The following is a 16,494-nucleotide window of genomic DNA, read 5'->3' as shown; positions in this document are numbered from 1 at the left end:
TTACAACCGAGGTATGCAGCAAAGCATTTGTGAAGCCACAACACGCACAACCTTGAGGCGGAGAAATGACAATGCGACCCGTTATTTATTTGGGAAGAGTCAGGATTTATAATTGACGAGGTTGAAGCTTTAATAAGTTAAAGATTCAGAGCCGTCTTAATGTGAAGTTCATTTTAATGTGTTCTGTGTGCTTGGACACACAGGCCTTGCTTGCATGCAAAAGGTGGTGTGAAATGGCTTTGCAACACGTATGTGCGAAGTGATACGTTTCATTTATGCTATATGATCACTAGAGGTATTAGTATATGTTTCTGTTAAAGAGGCAGGGTGACAAACCTACGTTATTGTGAGCTGTGTCTCAGTTATTATTATTATTTTTTCTCTTTTCCTTTCTTACTTTGTTAATGTATGCAGATGGGACGTATGCATGCAAGTTTTGTTTATTTAGACCAGTGTTTCCCAACCACTGCCGTGGAAAATAACACTGCAACATTGGTTTGAAAAAGCGCCCGAAGCTAGCTACCAGGTTGCTGAGTTGGTCACTGTCATCAATTCCAGCCAAGATATCATCTTTGTTTTCATCAAAACAAGATTAAGTTTCACATTAAATTTGAGTAGGCCTACTACATTTATTACAGTATAATATTCCAGTTAAACAAGTCTATAAAGCATTGCAATACAGGTTTGTGCAGTTTGTTAATGCTTATTGTGAAAGTGGTGTGCCGTATGATTTTTTTGGTAACACTTTACAATAAGGTTCATTAGTTAACATTAATTAACTACATTAGTTAGCATGAACTAATAATGAACTGCACTTATACAGCATTTATTAATCTTTGTTAATGCTATTTTTAGCAATTACTAATACTTTATTAAAATCTTGTTACCGTTAGTTAATGCACTGTGAACTAACATGAACAAACAATGAACAGCTTTATTTCTATTAACTAAGATTAACAGAGATTAATAAAGACTGTAACAAATGTATCATGGTTTGTTCATGTTAGTTAATACATTATATAATGTCAACTAATGAACCTTATTGTAAATGGTCACCTTTTTTTAATCATCAAAACTGCTGTGGCAGAAAAAAGGTTTGGAAACCCTGAAAAATGTATTTGATGTGTGGCTAAGAAAAGGTACAATGAATTTATATCCTAATAAGGAGAGGTATTGAAAGCCTCCCAGTATAATCGAATGTGATGTTTTTGTGTGTGGCTTGAAGGCTATAAATAAGGATTTCACGGATTGATCGAGGCCGAACCTCATGGTGAAGACTGCTCGCATTTTATTTTTGAATTACTATTGTTTGCTGTGAAAAACTTTGTTTATTAAACCGAAGCCATATGCTTATGGTGATTTGTAAACTTTTTTTAAAAAGTCTCTGAGTGAGTTTATTTATTAAAGGAATATAGTTTATACTCGATGAAATCATAGACCTGAGCGCCGAAGCCGAATCTAGCAGAGCCTGCCACGGACACCGCCCAAGGTCACTGAATACCTGACAATGCACTCAAATCCACGATAAGGAAGATTCTTTGCCACTTTGCAGTGTGGTTTTGATTTATTGAAATGTACATTTGCTTGGTAGATGTAGATGATGGATTGTTGAATCATATATGTGCAAGGTATTTTGGGGGATACATTCGGTTTTTGGGAACGTTGGGAACTTTCAGGGAACGTTCTTAGAACTTTTTTTCTTTTTCCTTTAAAGGCAGGATAGGCAGGAATTAACTAAAAAAACTTTTTTACAAATTTGTTTAAACTGTCTGTATATACAAATACACAATCCAAATGTAAGCACTCTGAAAAAGAGAGCACAAAACTCGAGTGTCTATAGACCTCTCACGACTGTTCCAAACAGCCAATTATTTCCATTCGGGACGAAACAAATGATTGGCTTGCGTGACTATCACTCTCTCTCACAACCATGGTACCACCCCTGTTGCTACGGGATCTGTCCACACATGCACACACCCGATTTATTTGATAGTGCATGAGGCACTCTAGAAAGAGCGAAAGTACGGCAGAGAAAGAGCATTCAGAACTCACAGTACCTGCATATCCAGTCAGCGAAGGCAAACAAGGCAAAAAAAGGAATAAACGACGAAATCAAATGAGAGTGAATATCGCGTGTCATTTCCCCGAGTCGATGATGCGGTAGCGGTATTGTCTCTGGAGTGTAGTCCTCATCAGAGTCAACAATGCTTTCATCACGGAAACTCTTACATGCAAAACACCGTTTATGTTATCAATCTAAATTCACCTTCATCACAGTGGAACTGATGGTAATAAAAAACGTGTATCAATGCAATCTGTTTTTAGCTATGTCTTATAAATATAACTCGTTTGTTAACGAATCAAACAAAATATATTTTAAACTTTACCAGTATCGATATGCTAGCTTAATGGTGAGTACTAAAAGCCATCCTATTTGTTTCTATTCATAGTGATAAAGTTAGGTGTATTATTACATGTGATTGTGACATGATGTTAATACATAGGACTGGTAAATGCTTCTTCCAGCAGAGCCGGTCGGCGTCGCGCTTTCATGTGTTTTGGGGGCGTGGCTTTAGAAGAAACCCAGAAGGGAGGGGGTGGAGTGAATGGAAAAATGAGCTATGTTGTCGTGAGAGGTCTACAGACACTCGATTTTTATACTATCTTTTTCAGAGTACTTACATTTTACTTATGTATTGGTATATAAAGACAGTTTAAACAAATTTGTAAAAAAGTTTTAAAAAAAGTTTTAAAAAAGTTCCTGCATATCCTGCCTTTAAGTTGGTGTATCTATTAAGCTTTTATAAACAACATTTTGACTGGAAAGTAATGAATCTCAACCATGGTGAAAATTAAATAAAAAACCTCATGCTGCAATGCATGCTGGGTATCAACAAATTACAAATCTCACCCAGGAGTCCCAGAATGCATGCAGCATGGATAAATATTTTTTTTTTACAATTTTCTTTGTCACCATGGTTGAGATTCATACTCTGATTATTGATGTTTGTGCGTCCCAATTATACAGCAGATATTTTTTGTCCAAAGTTTCTAAAATTTAATTTTAATAGATCTCATTTACATTATTGACAGAAAAATAAACTCTTGATGAGTAAATCAATTAATTAGATGATGATCTTTACCATTCTGTACCACAAAGAATTGCACTATTAACTTTACATTGCCATAACAAATGTGTTTTATAAACACAAAGTTAACACAATCAGAAAAAAGCTAACAAGCAAACAGTCAAGGGTCAGGTGTCCAACTAAAACAAACACTAATCACAATAATGATGACTTAAAATGAAACAAAACATCAACATCTAAACCTAATAAATGAAATGTGTTTTCTACAGCAATATTTTTACTGAACATTTAGAAATAATGTTTTATAACAGTTTTAAAATAATAAGATTGTTTGTTTCTCTATCATTTACATAACATGCAAACAAGTCAATATAAAAAAACAGTTGTTGTTTTTAACATTGTGTGAACATTAAAACGTGACATTGTCATAACGTTTGAAAATGGTAAAATGTAACATTCATCGAATGTTCAGACAACCCAGAAATGTTCTGAGAACGTCAAGAAAACTGGACACTTTTTATGTTGGCGGAACGTTTTTTGGGAACGTTTGGAACTTTCAGGGAACGTTCTTAGAACTTTTTTCTTCTTTTTCCTTTAAGTTGGTGTATCTATCAAGCTATTATAAACAACAATATTTTGACTGGAAAGTAATCACATTTAAAAATAAAAGGCAAAGAGGTAATGTTTTAACTTTGCGATGGATGTATCCCTGTTGCTAAAGTTAACGTTACCTACCTGCTTTTTAAACAGTTTATTGCAGTTATTTAGAAATAACCTATAATGTTACAACAATATCACAATATTAAATAGGCCTACGTTAGCATTAATAAACTTAAATTTATAATCCATATTTTGAGTTGTTGTTAAGTGTTTCCGCATGTCAATGCAATTCTCCACTGTAATGCCTAAAATGGAAGTTGAATCCTGCAGTTTCGCTGAAAAGCGGAACTTGAGTGATGTAGTTGTGAAAAGGGCCTATATGCTTATAGGTCAAAAAGATCCACTGAAGATGGCATAAATAGTGCTCTTTATATCGCTTGTCCCTTAATATAAACAAAACTAAAGAGCTGGTACACCGAGGGGCCCTTGGTAATAAGAGGGGAGGAGATTGCAAAGTTTTGCAAGTTCCTTGGTATCCATGTCAGTGCAAATCTTAAATAAGCCGTTGCACACCGCTGCTCTGGTTAAAAAGGCCCAACAGAGACTTTATTTTCTTAGAACTCTCTGCTGGATGAATGAAGTCCTTCTACCATTGCAAAGTATTTTAACATACTGCATCTCAGCTTGGTATGGGAAGTGTTCAGCTGCTGAAAGAACTGCACTGCAGAGGGTCATTACAACCTTTTAAAAGATCATTGGACTTCCCTTGCCCCTCTTGAAGACATCTATAGACTTCAGTGCCAAAATAAAGCAGGTACAAGCATTGGTCACAACAAGGTCACAACAAAGAATTCACAGGTCAGAATTAACCAGACTTGAACTTGCTGCACAGCAACCTGAGATATATCGTCACACAAGCGTGCGCTTCTGGTCTGACGCATTCTCATGCATATGAATGGAAGTCTATAGAACGAAAAGTCTATTGTGACCGCAGCTTAACAACTGATATTACCCACAACTCACCGCGAAAGGCTGGAGTTTAGTTGTGCTAATCTCAGTTGCATGTCTCAATGTTCAAACATCATCCAACCAGCATTAATTCAACATAAACTGTTATACCAAAACTGCTTAATAGCAACATCCCATAAACCTTGAGCTTCCATAAACATTCTCTTTATTTATCTCTGTTTACACAGACAAGACAGCTCATGACACTTCACAAATATTAGATTGAACAACAATTAAATTAATAAGAGATATAATAAAGAAATATAATGAATAAATGAATGAACATTATAATAAATATAATAAATGAATGAATAAAAATAATATAATGATAAAATGATCAAATAATGAAATTGATAATAATAATAATAGTATTAAATAATCAAATAAACAATCATGGATAACTAATGATTATAAAATGTTTATGATGTTTATGTAAATAAATGATTAGGAATAAACAAACAAAACACAATAATAAAAACACTCTGCACGGGAGGATCTATAGGATCCATCAAGAGTAAACCTTACATGAAAATTATGAATGATAAAATGCTCACTGCAAAGATGAGATGTCACTTTCGTTTCGTGTAAGTATGTCACAGTGTGTGCATACTATGTTTTTCTGCACTTAAAGGTGCAGTGTGTAACTTTTAGAAGAATCTCTTGACAGAAATGCAATATAATATACGTAACTATATTATCAGGGGTGTATAAAGACCTCAAATAATGAACAATTATGTTTTAATTACCTTAGCATAATACGTTTTTATCTACATACACTGCGGGTCCCTTTACATGGAAGCCACCATTTTGTGTCACCATGTTTCTACAGAAGCCCTTTGTGTAATAAGTTGCCTCTGATGTAGACATGTTTGTCCTGTGGCATCTACCGTAGCTTCTCTATGCATTTTAAAATGTGCAATTTGCAACCTCACCACTAGATGCTGCTAAACTTTTTCACCTAATATATTTTTTGGCCTTTTTTGTTTATTTTAAAATATATTTTAAAAATACATTTAATTGAAATAGATGTTAATATATGAACGTGAAAAATAAATATATTTTCAAATTAAAATTTAATTAAGCTTACTTTTAACAAAATGTATTTAGCATATACATATTCATGAAAATTAGCCATGGTTTTCCTACAGTAAAAAAATGGTTACCACAAAATAACCATAGTTAAACCATGATTACTGTAGTAAAACCATGGTTTTGCTAATAATTATCAATACACCAAAAAATATGGTTACTACACTTTTACCACAAAAACATGCTAATTTTTGTAAGGGTGTCACTGTGTTATCTCAACAAAAAACAGCACTATTAGGGCATAGTAGGCTATAGGCAAATTAGACGCAGCTCTGGTCTTTTTTTATTGTGATCTCTGTGGACTTTTGGTTTGGATTTTGTGTTCCGTTTTTCCTGTTATCCATGTTTGTAGTTCATTGTGGTTCTTTTGTTGATGGTCTGCCCAGGTATAAATATATAAAGAGTTTAATGCATTTAGATCCAGTTAATGCCTACCATCATTACAAAAAGAAAAAAAAAGATTATTGATAGCTAATTTAATGCATATCAAACATACATTATAGTACATTAGACTATATTTAACAAAACATGCCTACAAAATTGAATATTTGCTTGCAACAATAATCTTAAATGCTTTAATAGTCTTCCTCTTGTAAAAAGAGCTGATTGAAATGTATTTCTTGTAAATGTCCTTTATAATAGTAAACAAATTATAATAGTAAAAATGTATAAGTAGTTTAGTTAATGGTCAGAAGAACAGTGAAGGAGGTTTATTTGCTTATTATATCAATTAAATAGTAATATAGCTAAATTATTCTGTGTAAGTATGAACTGTGCATTGTACAGCCCCCTCTGCTGGTAGCACACAGAATGCTTCATGCTTCATTGTGATTTATTATGATAATATTAAAGATTTCAAAATAAGAAATAAAAAAGTAAAAGCATAAAAAGGAATTATGTTTGCCTCTAGCTTGATCTTTAATAAGACTACGTGACACTACACACATGCCAGAGATTTTAATTCACACTCCTGCCAGTTGTAATCTCAGACACCATTGAAAAATGCAAAGGAGTCATAGGCTCTCATTTCAGAGGCTGATTGTGTTACTAAGCAACTGTATTAACAGTCATATCCTTTCACCATCTGTTGCCAATCCATTTTAGCGCCCACTGATTCAAATGGCAGCCACTTAATGAACACGGTGGGCATGATATCATTCAGAAAATGGCTAAGCCACACTAAACCAGGCTGCCATACAGATACATTCATCTGCACAATAATTGGAGCTTTCCCCGTCCTCTTGTCATTTCATTACTCTTTTCCTTTTCTTATTCAGAAAATAAAAAGATGGATTGCTGAGATCAAGAGGAACACAGAGTGCGAATGAGATTCGTTCGTGCTCTTTCTCACACGTGAATTTCTGAAGGGTCGGGGGAAATTATGACAGACGTTTTCTGCAGTGGCATTTCATGGTTTTGACAGTATGTCAATGAGTTTACATGGACGTCTTCATTTCGTGGCGTAATATGAAAACAAACTACTCACTTACCTGAAACATTTACCTGTAATGACATGCATGTCATAACACAGGCATCATTTCTGAATATGATCAAAATAAATGTGTAATTATGTGGATGAATGGAGCAATAAAAAGTGCAGCACCCAAAAATAACCTTTCATTATTTATGAATATCTGACTAACTCATGTACCCATTCTTTATTACGTTTTTTTTATTTTACAGTAATGGTAAAACCATCAGAATTATGCTAAATACATGCGTTTCCTTCACTATCTGGTTTACTCACCTATCTAAATAAACAGAAATACAGAAATAGATGGGTAGACCCAATTTATTTTTGTCACAAAATGAATTTCAAGCAGATAAAAAAATAGATGAGTTCCATTTCTGAATGAACGCCTACTTTTCTATATCCAATCAACTCACATTGGAAAACACAAACCACACCCACTATTTTTCGTCGTGTGATATTCCATTTGATTCGAGAATACATCACAAAACAGAAGTAAAGTGGACTTCCTGTTCACAGGGACTTTAAAATTATAGTATATTGTCAAATGTAAAAGGTTTCACACAAAGCTCACTGTGTACATCAGCATGTTATCAATCCATGGATCAAAACTTTAGAGTATATGTGAATAATAAATACCTATGTGTAGCCCCCAAATCTGACTTAATATCTTAAAAGAGTATTACCTACTGAGGTAGCTTGAGATGTTATGAAACAGAGCTCTTACATGTACGTTTTCAAAAGAACTAAAATAATGTGCGTAAAATACATACGTTTCTGTAAAACTGCATGTAATCTGTCTTGCAGTTGACCAATATTTCTCTTCTGTTTCCAATTTCTAACACTGACATTGAAGAGACTAGTCGGCAGTAGTTCCCATAGAAACCAGCATAGTTACTAGGGCCGGTGTGGTTGTCCTGGTAACTGGGTAAATGAGCGAGAGCTACAGATAGTACTCAGACATCAAGATCGCTGAAGAATGAATGCTAAACAGCAAATTTGAACTCATCTGTTTACTATGAAGGTATATCGCAGTAAACACTTTACATTTTAAATCCTGCGCTGGTCCCAACTGGACATATTGTAGTAAAAATAACTGGAGTACGGATGCTACGGTAGTTGAAGCTGCTACACTAAAAATGGTAGAAGTGTTAACGGTGAAACATAACCCATGATTTTAGCTGACCGACTGCAATATTGGCAGAAAAAAGCATGAGTGTAAATTATAAGGTTAGGCAATTTCTGTGGATTATACATTTTCACTTCCTTATTTCTATCTTCATATGGTTACAGTAGACTTTCAAGTTTGAATGACTTTTATTAATTTACAGAAGAGACTGCACCAAAAAAGTAGCTTTTTATTATTAAAACTCAAGAAAACTACTATGAAGTTAAAAGTTAAAGAAAATGCATATATATATATATATATATATATATATGTATATATATGTATATATATATATATATATGTATATATATGTATATATATATATATATATATATATATATATATATATATATGTATATATATATATATGTATATATATATATGTATATATATATATATATATGTATATATATATATATATATATATATATATATATATATATATATATGAATTATATATATATATATATATATATAAATAAATAAATAAATTTAAAGAAAGTTAAAGAAAATGCATATATATATATCTCCATACACAATATATGAGCATATCCTACATGGCAACTATACATTTACAAGGGTTTCATGAATCACAATGAATTAAAATGACATTTGAAAGTGGTTCACTACATCTCCATTAGGCATTAATTACGGTTTAATATTCATAACGAAGTGTGATATCACAATTAATAATGACTCAGAAATCAGAAATCGATTTCACCTCTAAGCACTGTAGGAGTTTCTGAATATGAAACATACAGGGGTGTGAGAAACTCTGAAAATCCCCATTTCTGTTTTGTATTTGATGCAAGGACATTGCTATTATTTCCTGAATGTGAATTATAAATTTTTTGGACAAGTTATTGGCAGAAACGTATTGTCAAAAATGGATTTGGTATTCAAAATCAGGCTTAATTTACTAAAAATACAACAGAATGGGTGAACGTAATAAAGGAATCTGCTGTAGAAGGTCAACTAAAGCTTAGATGTACAATTTTACCCTTGGAGACGTTAATGAAATTCTTAGGGACCGTGATGGTTTGTGTTAGCCTGGGTGCCAGCCGATCTTAGTCTCGCCCACCACATTTTAAAAGACGGGAAGATCAGTCTGAAGTTTTTCCGTTGAGGAGCTTCTATGCGAGACCCAAAGCTGGTCGACCAATCAGATTGTCAGGGCGGGCTTTATACGATGATGGACAGATGATCAACAGTAACGTAATCAACCATGTCACCAAAGAGCGCGTGTGTTGAATCTGTTTACAACGAAATGGCTGCCGCTGTAGAATTCAAATGTGTGGATTCTGACATTAAGTCTGTTCTAAAAGATATCGACAGAGCATTGATTTTAAAAGAGGAACAGAGAAATGCGATCAAGGCATTTGTTGATTGGAAAGATGTTTTTTCCGGCCTTCCTACGGCATTCGTCAAACGTTTCATTTATCAGCTAGTTCCGATGGTCGCTATGAAGACAAGACATGAAAACCCTGTTGTCGTTGTTGTTTCTCCTTTGGTCGCACTTATGGAGGACCAAGTTAAAGAAGCTACTAAAATGGGTATCACGGCAATGCAACTCGGCGTGCACGACGAGATGGAAATAATTATCGGTCGTTGCCAGCTTCTTTTCGGAAGCCCGGATGCGTGGCTGCTGAATAAGTGGAGGGACATGCTAGGCTCTGATATTTTTCAAGCTAACGTAATGGGTATTGTTGTGGATGAAGTTCACCTAACGTACAAATGGTAAGAGATAGTCTGACTGTATGACTTTGTAAATACTTAATGTTATGATATAAATGAAATGTTGTAAACATAGTAGGTGTTGATGTACGTTCGCTAACTCAGATTTAGTATAATCAGAATGTGTCATTGTAGCGAAATAACTAGCAGTTCGGTCAGGCTGCAAAAGACGCCATTTCAACATACGTCACACACTCCGTTGCTCTGATTGGTCGTAGGTCTATCCAATTGAGTGCAGAGGCATTTTTCGGTTCAGACCACTGATCTATATAAATGACTGGATTGCGCATGTCACACTTGTGAAGCCACCGCGCCGCCATGTTGGTATACCCAAACGTTCTATTAAATCAATGGACGTTATCAGATTTTAATGATAAAACATCACTTTACTAGTCTTGGTTTTTATATCTGAAGTTTCCCTGTACATTATTACTAAGAATGTATAGTTATTAACTGAAAGTTGTACATTTACGTTTTAATTATTATTCATTCATTTTTATTACAGTATGAGATCAGCAGACAGAGGCAGCATATTATTAATGACAAACGTGCTCATTCTGAAATCTAAATAAATAATCATGCTTTGTACCGTATGTACATGAAGTGATTTTGCTGGTTTTGTAATTATGTTATCTAAACTTACAAGTTACCTAAACTTATTTTGAGAAATAACGCTGACCGTGTAGCTGAATGTCAAAAAACATTATTTATACCCGTGTCAGTAACAGAATGCGGCAGACACACTCACCTTAACGTTTTTTTTATAAATCCATTATCCTGCCCGATTAAAACATAAACATTGCAAATAACACCAGAATTAACTAATAATTTACGTATACATATCCTAAAAATAATCTTGTGTGACTGTAAAGGGGGTAAATTTAGATCATGATTTTGAATGGAAGTCAATGACGCCCTCTGCCGGTTGAGTATACCAAGATGGCCGCTCGAACTCTGTGCTGGCTTCACCTCACACTGTTACGTCAAGCGTTCTATGCGCAATCCAGTCATTTATATAGACCAGTGGTTGAGACACGCCTCATAATCATAGCCCAATGGAGCGGTATCAGACTCAAATTCGGACTAGAATTGAGTATGACAACGTCAGGCTAGGTTTGTGTAGTGTACAACAGAAGTAAAGGTTTGGCGTCTTTTGTCAAGTTTTTGTAGAAAGTTTACTAACCATAGGCTGCATTGTTTAAATTGTTTAAATGCTAATTAAAGTACAAATGCCACTAAATTGAAACATATTAACAAAGTCATTATTATCAAGAAATCAGATTGACAACATTAACATTAAGTTCAAGCTGAAAATACAAACTTTTTTGAATTCAGAGTTATAATCAACCCACTACTGGATTGGCTTATACTAGATTTTGCCATTTAAAGACACATAGCTGCAGAAGCTGGATAGCAAAACAGCATAATTCATGACTTAACTTGCTGTTGTAAGAAAGTGTGTATTTATTTACAGAATGTTTTCTTTATTTTCTACTTTAGTGCTGGCACATTTTAAGGATTACCTGTTGCAGGGAACAGAACATATGGATCTAAACTGGAACACTGACAACGTTGTTTATTGCAGAAAGGGCCATTTTTCATACTGGTTGCTATGGAAATGTGCTCAAGATTTCCAAGGTTATCCTTAGTTCAATGAAAACACATGAGACATCTTCCTGAAGCCACGTTTTTCAAGTGTCAGATGGCACATTGATAAAACAAAAACAACAAGTTAATCAATAAACATACTATAAGCTTTGAACCCTTTTTATAGAAAAACATATGACCTTAATTATGAATATTTGTGTGATCTGTTCAAGATTATCTTATGTAATGGTCATTTAATGATATCGCCAGCCATATAATCCTTAGTAATGATCCAAGTGAGAAAGTCTATTCATTTTAGTGTTTTGCATTAAATTACTGGCAGATTATAAATACGTGTGATTTCTGGTCAAAAACCTGGCCCTAGCTGTTGGTATGAGTATGTACCTTTAATGTACTGATATAGACTCTATGGTACCAATATGTACCTTTTATGTACTAATATGCACGCCTTGTGCTTTTGAGGTACTAATATGCACCCTCTTTGGTACCAGTATCTTTGAGGTACTCATATGTACTTTGAGGTACTACTATTTACTCCCTTATAAAAATTAACCATGCTTTTATTACAGTTTAAACCAAAAAACCCATAATTACTGTAGTAAAATCATTGCAACAAAATAACCATGGTTAGTGTAGTAAAAACATGGTTTTGCTAATAGTAATCAATACACACAAAAAACATGGTTACTACAATTTTATCACAAAAAACATTTGGTATCAATATGTAGCCTAACATTGAGGTACTAATTTACACTTTTTTTCCCATTCTCCGGTGTTGAGCTCCGCCATGGTGTGTGTGCAAAGCTCCAGAAGGATGACCTCCGCATTACGGTGCTGAACCAGTCAGTAGGTTTGTCCTCCGGCTCCTCCTGATCCACAGCCGGCTGAGGTTGCGATAGAGATGGGGAGCTTGTGTTCTGCGACGCCCCCGACATCTGTTGGTCCTCCTGTATCTGTCGCTTCATGGGGGGGTGTTGGCATCTGTCTCCGATGCCGACTCAGATCCACTCCCACCGCAGCCCGAGTTTCACTTGGAGATGACAGCCATGCTGTCTCGGGTGGCAGTGGCGGTAGGGCTGGAGTGGACTCGACCCCCTCCTCCCGAAACTGTTCTGCCTGGATGACGGGTATCTCTGAGCTGCTTTAGCGTCTTCATCCACACCTCCAGTGCCTTTCTTTCCCGTGGTGCATGAGGAGTTAACTTGGTCATGGAAAGCTAGATTTTCCAACCGCTTTCGACCGTTTCAGCCCTCACCTCTCTTAATGGCGGGGTCGCTAAGGCTTACGTCGGGATCCCGACAGTGGAGCATGCAGTCGCGATGCAGCTGTGGCAGCCTCTCACTAGCTGCATCCTCTTTGATCCTATGTGTTAGGCTAGGGCCTCCACATTGCACATTTTCTGTGGCGTTAATCCCACTAACCCACGTTTTTCCTCAGCAGAGCCTACTCTGGGTCTCTCCCTAGTATGTGTTATTACTTTGAGATTCATATATGTCAACCTGTCGGTTGTTCCATATTTTATGTACCTCCCAGTTAACCTCTTTAGGGGGTGGGCTCTGTCACATTCCATCACCCAGTTTGCTGTTCCATTTCTGATAACCGGCTGTGTACGGATGCTCGACTTTCTTAGGGAAAATAGCTGATTTGGTATCGCACCTGCCTCTCGTTAAATACTCAACCGGCAGGGCGGCACAGATGGAAATACCTGTATTCCAAGTTCATTGGCGTTTTAGTAGTTTCTTGAGGTAGATTGGTCTCTCTAAGCAAGTTCCAAATTCGTCAGTCACGACGTGATGTCTCCGTTCCCTTCCTTCAGGGAACGAGGGTTACATATGTAATCAAGACGTTTACTACAGTTTAAACCAAAAATCCACGATTACTGTATTAAAACCATTTGTAACCACAAAATAACAATGGTTTTGTTTAGTGTAGTAAAAACATGGTTTTGCTAATATTAATCAATACACAAAAAATAAAAACATTTGGTACAGATATGTAGCCTACCTTTGAGGTACAAGTATGCACCTTTTAGGTACTAATATGTGCATTTGAAGTACTTATATGCACTCTTTGGTACCAATACTTTTAAGGTACCAATATGCACTCCTTGGTAGTAATATGTACCTTTGAGGTACCAATATGCACTCCTTGGTACTGATATGTAACTTTGAGTATCTAATAAGCACTCTTTGGTACCAATATGTTGCGTTGTAACGATTAATCGTGTGTCCCATTAAAAATTCCTGTCTGAAATCGATTCTGAATCTCAAGGCTGTGATTCTGTGTTTCATGCACATCGTGTGTGTGTAGGCTACTACGGCATTTGGTCAGTAGGAAGTCCTTATCAATCTAAAATCATTATGAGTCGGAGTCGTTTATAACGTGCATTCATAAAAGCAACACTCGTTAAACAAAATCGTTCAAAATATTCTTTATTATCATGAAAATACCTGAAACAATTTGAAGAACAGAGATATAAATATTCCTGTAGACATTTCCTGGAAAAGCATTTGTAGTGCTACTTCTTTAGTGACACAAAGGGAGTTTCTGCACAAGAGCGCCCCCTGGCTTTGGGATGTGCCAGGATTTCAGCCCTACCAATAAGTACCTTTGAGGTACCAATATGCACTCCTTGGTATTAATTTGTACCTTTGAGGTACTAATACGCACTATTGGGTACCAATATGTACCTTTGAGGACCTTGAGACTGTGTTGCAACTAGGGACCATTGTGTGACATCACATTAACAAAAGAATATAAAACAGCACGTCTAATGTCACTGCTCTGGTGTAATGGAGATTTAAAAGAAGGAGAGGATAGATTTCTTTCATCGTAGGGTGGTTGTGTTCATACACTGCCAAACAGTGTTGGTCAAGTTACTTTGAAATAGTAATTAGTTACTGATTACTGATTACTTCCCTAAGAAAGTAATCCCGTTACTTTACTGATTACTTATTTTCAAAAGTAATTAGTTATTTTACTAGTTACTTTACTAATTACTTTTTAAAAACATGATGCACGACCTGAATATGCTGCAGTATGAAGCAACAGGGCCTGGTTGCATATAAAGCACCTTAAGTGTAATTTTCCATTAAGTTTATCCTTATGTTTCTCTTAAACTTAAGGGTGTTGCATCTCCATGGCAACAATAGTATTTTATAACAACAAACCTGGGTCACTGTCGTGAAACATTTAACGATTACCTTACCTAAGAGAACCATTTAAGGGATTATACTTAAATTACACCCTTAAATTATTCTCTTACAGTAGGTAAAAACTTAAGGGAAAAACTTAAGGTGCTTTATGCAACCGGGCCAATACCTTTTAGCCTAATTCTATTCTTTCTGCATATTCCATCATCTAAAATTGAATCAATTGAAACATTCTCTGTTTTGACCTCTTGACGCGTACTAATTCGTGGGCGTGATGACGTCGTTTTATTAGACGCTGCTAACAATAATTAATAATTATTAATATTAACATTTTTTATACATCGTTTAAAAGGTCTACGGGTTTAGCGTCACTGTATGGTCTCTGTTTTGAGATACAGATGCTCTAGCATGATAAATGTAGTATTTTGTTACAGAAGTCCAGATGACAACATGCAAAATATAAACGAGACTTCTTACCTTGGTGTTAATATAATCCAGTCTTTTTCAGATGTGTGAATAACCCATGAAAACAGTCTAATAAGATTCATCAAATTACCATTTTTGTCCACAAATGCGTATAGTCCGTGAAATATAGATAGTCTGTTGTTTACATCAGATTTCGCGTGAACGTGTATGAGATGGAGCTGCAGCGGTTATGTCAGCTGGGGGTTCCGTTTTTTTTCAGTAAGTTTCACATTCCTGTGCCGGCTTTGCTCAGATTTTGAGGTGGAATTTTTCACTGTAGATAAAAGTTTTATTCCCACGCAGAGTGTACAGCGGATAGTTCTTTCTCGCGCTCCATGTTGTATCTTCATGTTCAACACTACACTGACTGACAGCGCGGCGCTCATACGTCATTGTCACTCGACTCGCGTCTCGACAGGAGACAGTCTCACGAAACAAAATCAAGGTTAAATAACAAAGTAACGCAGCCTGCTTACAGGGAAGTAACAGTAATCCCTTACTTTACTCGTTACTTGTAAAAAAGTAATCGGATTACAGTAGCCTAACGCGTTACTTCTAACTCGTTACTGCCCATCACTGCTGCCAACACACATTTATGTGTAAACACCATGTAAAAGTAGATTGTGCCTAATATGGGCCGTTTAACCTGTCCTGGGTTGTTTCAACCCAAAATGCTGGGCTGTTTTAATTCGATTTGTTTAAAATTTAATTTAACCCTATGGCTGTGTTTGTTCCTTTTTAAGGCACTGGGTTGTAAATAACCCAACTTTGTTTAGAGTGTGAAAGACAAAACTTCTCAGTTATTGCGTTCTTGCTTTTCATCATTTGTTTGTTCATGTTAGTGAACAGAACACAGTCAAACACAACAGCACCTGGACCCGCTGTGTTTTAGCATCATGTACTATAAAGTATTCATGAATCAGGTTTATGATGTAAGTGCAGTTTACAAATGCAAATAAAGTATTTCTCTCGGGAGCCTGCGGACGGTGGCGGAGACTTCGAGATAATACGTGTTCAGGGTTTAATTACATGCAGGATTTAAATGACAAAGATGAACTGCTACTGTATATCTAGTATCACATCTACTTATTCCTAAATACAAACAATGCC

The 16,494-nt window shown here is 35.6% G+C and overlaps 1 long non-coding RNA gene across 1 annotated transcript; it reads left to right on the top strand.

Annotated features, from left to right (window-relative positions):
- Positions 1–7,854: 7,854 nt before the first annotated feature.
- LOC129424038 (uncharacterized) lies at positions 7,855–11,926 on the top strand. The gene is made up of 2 exons (XR_008637952.2): positions 7,855–8,281; positions 11,660–11,926. It is a non-coding gene; the product is annotated as an uncharacterized lncRNA (long non-coding RNA).
- The last annotated feature ends 4,568 nt before the right edge of the window (positions 11,927–16,494 follow it).

The sequence above is a fragment of the Misgurnus anguillicaudatus genome, chromosome 9 (assembly GCF_027580225.2).
Source record: "Misgurnus anguillicaudatus chromosome 9, ASM2758022v2, whole genome shotgun sequence".
NCBI classification, from domain to species: domain Eukaryota; kingdom Metazoa; phylum Chordata; class Actinopteri; order Cypriniformes; family Cobitidae; genus Misgurnus; species Misgurnus anguillicaudatus.
This window is presented reverse-complemented; position numbering and strand designations above follow the sequence as displayed.